This window comes from Otolemur garnettii, unplaced genomic scaffold (genome assembly GCF_000181295.1).
Source record: "Otolemur garnettii isolate 467f Iridium unplaced genomic scaffold, OtoGar3 scaffold00074, whole genome shotgun sequence".
NCBI classification, from domain to species: domain Eukaryota; kingdom Metazoa; phylum Chordata; class Mammalia; order Primates; family Galagidae; genus Otolemur; species Otolemur garnettii.
The window spans coordinates 2296029-2302597 of NW_003852469.1; positions in this window are offsets into that span (position 1 = coordinate 2296029).

Genomic DNA, 6569 nt, shown 5'->3' on the forward strand with positions numbered 1-6569 from the left:
AAGCTGTCGCCCTGGGTAGAGTGCCATGGCATCACAGCTCACAGCAACCTCCAACTCCTGGGCTCAAGCGAGTCCCCTGCCTCAGCTTCCCAAGTAGCTGGAACCACAGGTGCCTGCCACAACGCCCAGCTATTTTTTGGTTGCAGCCGTCATTGTTGGATTCGAACCTGGGCTGGATTCGAACCCGCCACCTTAGGTGTATATGGCTGGCGCCTTAGCCACTTGAGCCACAGGCACCAAGCCTTTGACTGAGTCTTAATTCCCCACCATCCTTTAAATGCTGCTGTGCCTGGGGACCCACCGTAGGCCATCTTCCATTCTCACTGCTGGGTAAACACATCCCCGACTTCAGCAGCCAAATAAATCTCCATCTTTAGCCCAGACCTTTCTCCTGTGCCCTTGAGCCAAACTACCCACGAGATATCCTGTCCTGGGTTTCTACAGACTTAGTCATCCAAACCAATTTATAGAAACTGTTAACGAATCAGGATTTTCTCTGCCTTCCCAACTTCTTTCCCTTCCCTAATAATCATTTTCTCCATTATCAATGTCACAGCCTTGTAGTCCAGGTCGGCAACATCAACTGTCGTCCTTCAGTCTCCCTCACCCACTATGTCCAAGTGGCCGCTGGAGCTTGGCAGCACCACCCCAGAACTCCACGGCTCCCACTCAGCCCTGCTCTGTCTCACAGGACCCCAGTGTATTTCAGAACGGGCTTTAGAGTGACATGGGCCTGTGCTCAATTATTAGCTATGCCATAAACTTACTATGACTGTTCATGGCAAAGTTACTTGACCTCAAGGTTTTATGATAATTAAACAAGGCATCATATATAAAACAGCCAGCACACAGTAAGCATTCAGCAAATGCTCCTCTGCACCCCCTTCCTTTGGGTCTTCATCCCTACCTGGTGCAATATAATATCTACCTAGCTGGTCTCTCTTGTCCCTCCTTCTCCAAATTACCTTAGAATTAATTTCTCTAGAAAACAAATCGGGGATCTGTCATTATCTCCCTGCTTAAAAATCTTCAACAAAGGTACCAAGAACACACAATGGGGAAAAGATTTTTTTTTCAATAAATAGCACTGAGAATGAAATTACACCTGTGTTTCGCACCATATACAAAAATCATTTCAAGGTGGATGACAGGCTTAATGATGAGACCTGAAACTATAAACCTACTAGAAGAAAACATGGGAAAAGTTCCCTGACTTTGGTTTGTGTGGGGACAAAAGTGACTTTATTTTAAATGCTAATCTGCCGTGTGACTTCTGACTAACTCCTGGTGTGGGAATGCCTCCAAAACATCTAGCTGATGCGTTACTCTTCATGAAGGAACATCTATTCACTGTAAGTTTCCTCCAAAACAACCCTTGGTGCTGTTGCAGAAATCATAGTCTGTGACACCTGTGCCACCGACACAACCTTTCCAGAGCACTATCCTTCCCCCCACCAAGATGTGAGCCTGAGTCTCGGGGGTTGTGGTGAGAAGCTGTGTCTGTCTTGCAGCCACCCACAACCATGCTCTGTTTCTAAGTTCCTCCTAATAAATCATCTTACAACCACAAACCAGAAACGCTTTTAGCGTTTGGGGGTCAGTTTGGACATACAGCCCTTTCACAGAACAGTCTAAGCAATGATTTTTGAGGATATGACCCCTAAACACAGGCAACAAAAGCAAAAATAGACAAAGGGGATTGCATCAACTAAAAAGCTTCTGTACAGCAAAGGGAATAACCAACAGAACGAACAGACATCCTACAGGAGGAAAAAACCTTTTTTTTTTTTTTTGCAGTTTTTGGCCGGGGCTGGGTCTGAACCCACCATCTCCAGCATATGGGGCCAGTGCCCTACTCCTTTGAGCCACAGGCACTGCCCTACTTTTTATTTTTTTTTTGAGACAGTCTCAAGCTGTGACCCTGGGTAGAGTGCCGTGGTATTATAGCTCACAGCAACCTCCAACTCTTGGGCTTAAGTGATTCTCTTGCCTCAGCCTCCCAAGTAGCTGGGACTATAGGCACCTGCCACAACGTCTCGCTATTTTGTTGTTGCAGCTGTCATTGCTGTTTAGCTGGCCCAGGCTGGGTTCGAACACGACAACCTCGGTATATGTGGCCAGTGACATAACCATTGTGCTACAGGCGCTGAGCCAGGAAAAAAACTTTTTTGTTTTATTTTTATTTATTTATTTATTTATTTTGCAGTTTTTGGTTGGGGCTGGGTTTGAACTCGCCACCTCCAGCATATGGGGCTGGCACCCTACTCCTCTGAGCCACAGATGCTGCCCTGTTTTGTTTTATTTATTTATTTGAAACAGAGTGTTAAGCTGTCACCCGGGGATAGAGTATCATGGCATATAGTTCACAGCAACCCCCAACGCGGGCTCCAACAATCCTCTTGCCTCAGTTTTTCTATTTTTTAGTATAGATGGGGTCTCGCTTTTGCTCAGGCTGGTCTCGAACTCATAAGATCAATCAAACTACCTGCCTCAGCTTCCCAGAATGCTAGGATTATAGGCATGAACCACCACACTGGGCCAGGAGAAAATGCTTTTTTTTTTTTTTTTGAGACAGAGAGTCTCAGAATATTGCCCTCTGTAGAGTGCCATGGCATCACAGCTCACAGCACCCTCCAACTCTTGGGTTAAGCGATTCTCTTGCCTCAGCCTCCCGAGTAGCTGGGACTACAGGCACCCACCACAATGCCTGGCTTTTTTTGTTGTTGTTGGAACCCGCCTGCCCTGGTCTATGCGGCAGGCGCTCTAACCACTGAGCTATGAGCACTGTACCAGGAGGAAAAAATATTTTTAAATCATTCATCTGACAAGAAGTTAATATCTAAACATATAAGAATTCAAACAACTCAATAGAAAGAAAAAAAATTAAAAATAGGCAAAGGCCCTGAAAAAATTTTTCTCAAAAACACACATACAAATGGCTAATAATCTAAAAAATGTTCATCACCCCTAATCATCATGGAAATGCAAATTAAAACCACAATGAGATATCATTTCACACCTGTTAGAATAGCTATTATCAAAAAGAAAAAAGATATCAAATGCCGGCAAGGATGTGGAGAAAAAGGAACCCAGTATGGACGGTCCTCAAAAAATTAAAAATAGAACTACCATATGATCCAGCAATCCCACTTCTGGGTTTATATTTGGAGGAAATGAAGTCAGTGCGTTGAAGAGGCATCTGCAAACTCGTGCTCAGTGCAGGAGCATTCGTAGCAGCCAAGACGTGGGATCAACCTCAACGTCCATCAGTGGATGAAAGGATAAAGAAAAGGTGGATTGGCTCAGCGCCTGTAGCTCAAGCGGCGAAGGAGCCAGCCACATACACCAGAGCTGGCGGGTTCGAACCCAGCCCGGGCCTGCCAAACAACAATGACAACTACAACCAAAAAATAGCCAGGCGTTGTGGCAGGCACCGGTAGTCCCAGCTACTTGGGAGGCAGAGGCAGGAGAATTGCTTGAGCCCAGAAGTTGGAGGTTGCTGTGAACTCTGATGCCACTGCACTCTACCCAGGGCAATAGTTTGAGGCTCTGTCTCAAAAAAAAAAAAAAAAAAGAAAAGAAAAGAAAGAAAGAAAACATGGGTTATATCGATATCCAGGCAACAACACAGATGAAGCTAGAAGACATTATATTAAGTGAAATGAGCCAGGCACAGAAAGACCATCACTGAATAATGTCACTTCTATGTGGAATCTGAGCAAGTCAAACTCATACAAATAGAGATTAGCAGCTCGGCACCTGTGGCTCAAGCGGCTAAGGCGCCAAGCCACATACACCTGAGCTGGCAGGTTCGAATCCAGCCCTGAGCCTCCAAACAACAACGGCTGCAACCAAATAATACCCAGGCACTGTAGCAGGCACCTGTAGTCCCAGCCACTTGGGAGGCGGAGGCAGGAGACGCGCTTGAGCCCAGGAGTTGCAGGTTGCTGTGAACTGTGATGCCACGGCACTCTACCCAGGGTGACAGCTTGAAGCTCTGTCTCAAAAAAAAAAAAAAAACAGGGAGTAGCTTGGTGACTGCAGGGGCTGAAGGGATGAGAGATGTTGGCCAGAAGATTAATAAGTTGCGATTGGACAGAATGAGTAAATTCTGGAGATTACACAGCATGATGACTACAGCTAATGCCTTCTATACTTGAGAACTGCTGATGGTAGAGCTCAAATGTTCTTATTACCAAGAAAAGAATAAGTATGCGAGATGACAGAAATGTTCATTAGCTTGATTTAATATTTCACGACGGGTACTTCTATCAAAACATCACGCTGTACACTATAAATACATACATTTTAATTGGCCAATTATACCTTAATAAAGCTGGGGAGAAGAAAAGAGGATGTGAGAGAAGGTGGTGCTTGTCTGGGTACGCCTTTTTAAGTAGTTCTGATTTTTGAAATCATATTAATATTTTAAGTAGCGGCGGGGGGGAACCTGGAAACAAACCAACAAGGGTGGAGGAAACCTCTAAAATGGAACAAGTGAACCTAACTATATTTTAAACAAATAAAGAAGCCAGAATTACCCCAAGCCACTAGTGTACACAGCATTTCGACTGCTAGTCTCTCTTCACCTAAGACCAAAAAAAGTACAAACATTAAACTCTTGCTGGTTTTTCATAAAATAAAGAATTAAGGCTGCCTGATCTAAGCTGCTATACATGTCTCTATTCTTACTACAAAATGCCCAGGTTGGGTTGTAATCGTTGGTTAAAGCGTTAAGTTCTTGCCTCAAGAAGCTCTCGAACTGATAGAGTAAGACAAACGCTTAAACCACACATACCGAAGGAGGGCGGCCACATCCTTGGTTGGCCAGAGGTTTGATTACAAAACCCATGGGTTCAAAGATCAAAACAGCTGGAGACTATAGGAGAAATCGCATGCTGATTTTGACCAAGAACCTAAGAAAATTTCTTTCCTCGTCTATTGAAGAGATACCGTCCGCCCTCCTCTCTGCCCACTCCACTAACTTACTCCTCCCCATGAAAGAAAAAAATTATTTACATGATTGATGAGACAAGGTACAGGGTCACCACACACCTGCTGCCCAGGTTCCCTCTGAGTCCTCTTTCAGAGACACCGGCCCCACAGGCCACGTGCATTCTCCCCGCCATGCAGTCATGGGTACTTCAGTTTCTAGGCTACGTCCAGGGGCAAGTTCAACTCACAGAGAAAGAAAGGAGAAGCTTATTTTGGCCTCAGGTCCAAGCCATGTCTCCGGACCAGTTTTACAGCAATAAAGCTGACATTCAATCCCAGTCTGGCACCTCTGACTACACTGTCTGGACTCGAAAAAGAGACAGGGAGATGAAAGAAGCCTTAGAACCCCAATAGCGCTTCACTTATCTCTGGGTCCTGGGGCTTGTTCTATTACAAGCCCTCGATAAATTTTTGTTGTTTTTGAACTCAGAGGAGAGCACACAGAGGCATATAGCGGCTCACAGCCATCATCAGGGCGGTTGTTTTTCTGTAACCATACAAAGTCATTTTTGAAACTCCTGTAGTCTGTCAGAGGGCTCTGAGGCTGCAAGGAGGCAGGCTTTGGTTAGCAGAGGAGGGGAGCTCTGTTTTTGTGCTTGGAGACTGCAAAGCCAGGGAGCGGGATCCCAGGGGAGCTGTCAAACAGCGTGACAGTGATTCTAGCAAGAAATGGTGGCAGCACAATTTTAGCAATAACGATCATATGTTTTTGAAATTTCCCTTTATTCTTAAGATGCCTTGTGTGGCTGAAGATCTATTCATCACTGCCCATTTATCTGTGGCGAGTCATCCTTTGACGCACCTGTACACGGAAGTGCCAGCACGGGGAGGGTTTGGCAGAGCGACAGAGGCTCCTAGGCACCGTGGGAGAGTCACAAAGGTAACAGTACACGGCGGCTCCAAGGAGGGAGGAGATCTTTCCAAAAATAATAAAAGAAGAGGAAGTGGCAAGAAATCATCTTACCTAAGGGGCTTTGAGTTTTTAAAGTAGACGCCACAGCCTTTAGACCTTTTTATGACAAGCATCCCCAGCGCCTCCATCTTTTTTTTTTTGGTACCCTTCCTCTTACATGAATTTCCTGCATTAATTTGCTATCTGCAACGTTCAACTTCTCCCTGCCTCCACTGCCTCCTTCACATCAGCCCAAAACGTGTACACGTTTTTCACATCCCAACAACCTCCAAGTACCCTCAGACAAACAAACACTCACTCTCCTCTTCACAGCCAAGTGAAGATCCTAGTCCAATGGCACCCAGAGCCCCAGCCTTGCACCAGAGCGGTACCTGATGTTCTATGGCCCTCCCAGACCTGTGCATCTGAATTTCTGTGGGCGGGGCCAGCATCCCTTTGGCTCATTGGACTGTCTCTGTCCTTTCAACACTGGCGTCCCCAGGGCTCTGTCCTGGGCCTCTGTCTCCTTTTCTCTCAGTGATCTCAGCCAACCAGAGGTTGATTTGGTCGTTTATGTCTCCATTTGCCACAGGCACATTGTATGTCACACGTATGTCTCCATCCCTGGCTCCTTCCCGAAGCTCCCAGAATGTCCGGTTGCTTTCTGGATTATTCTACCCAA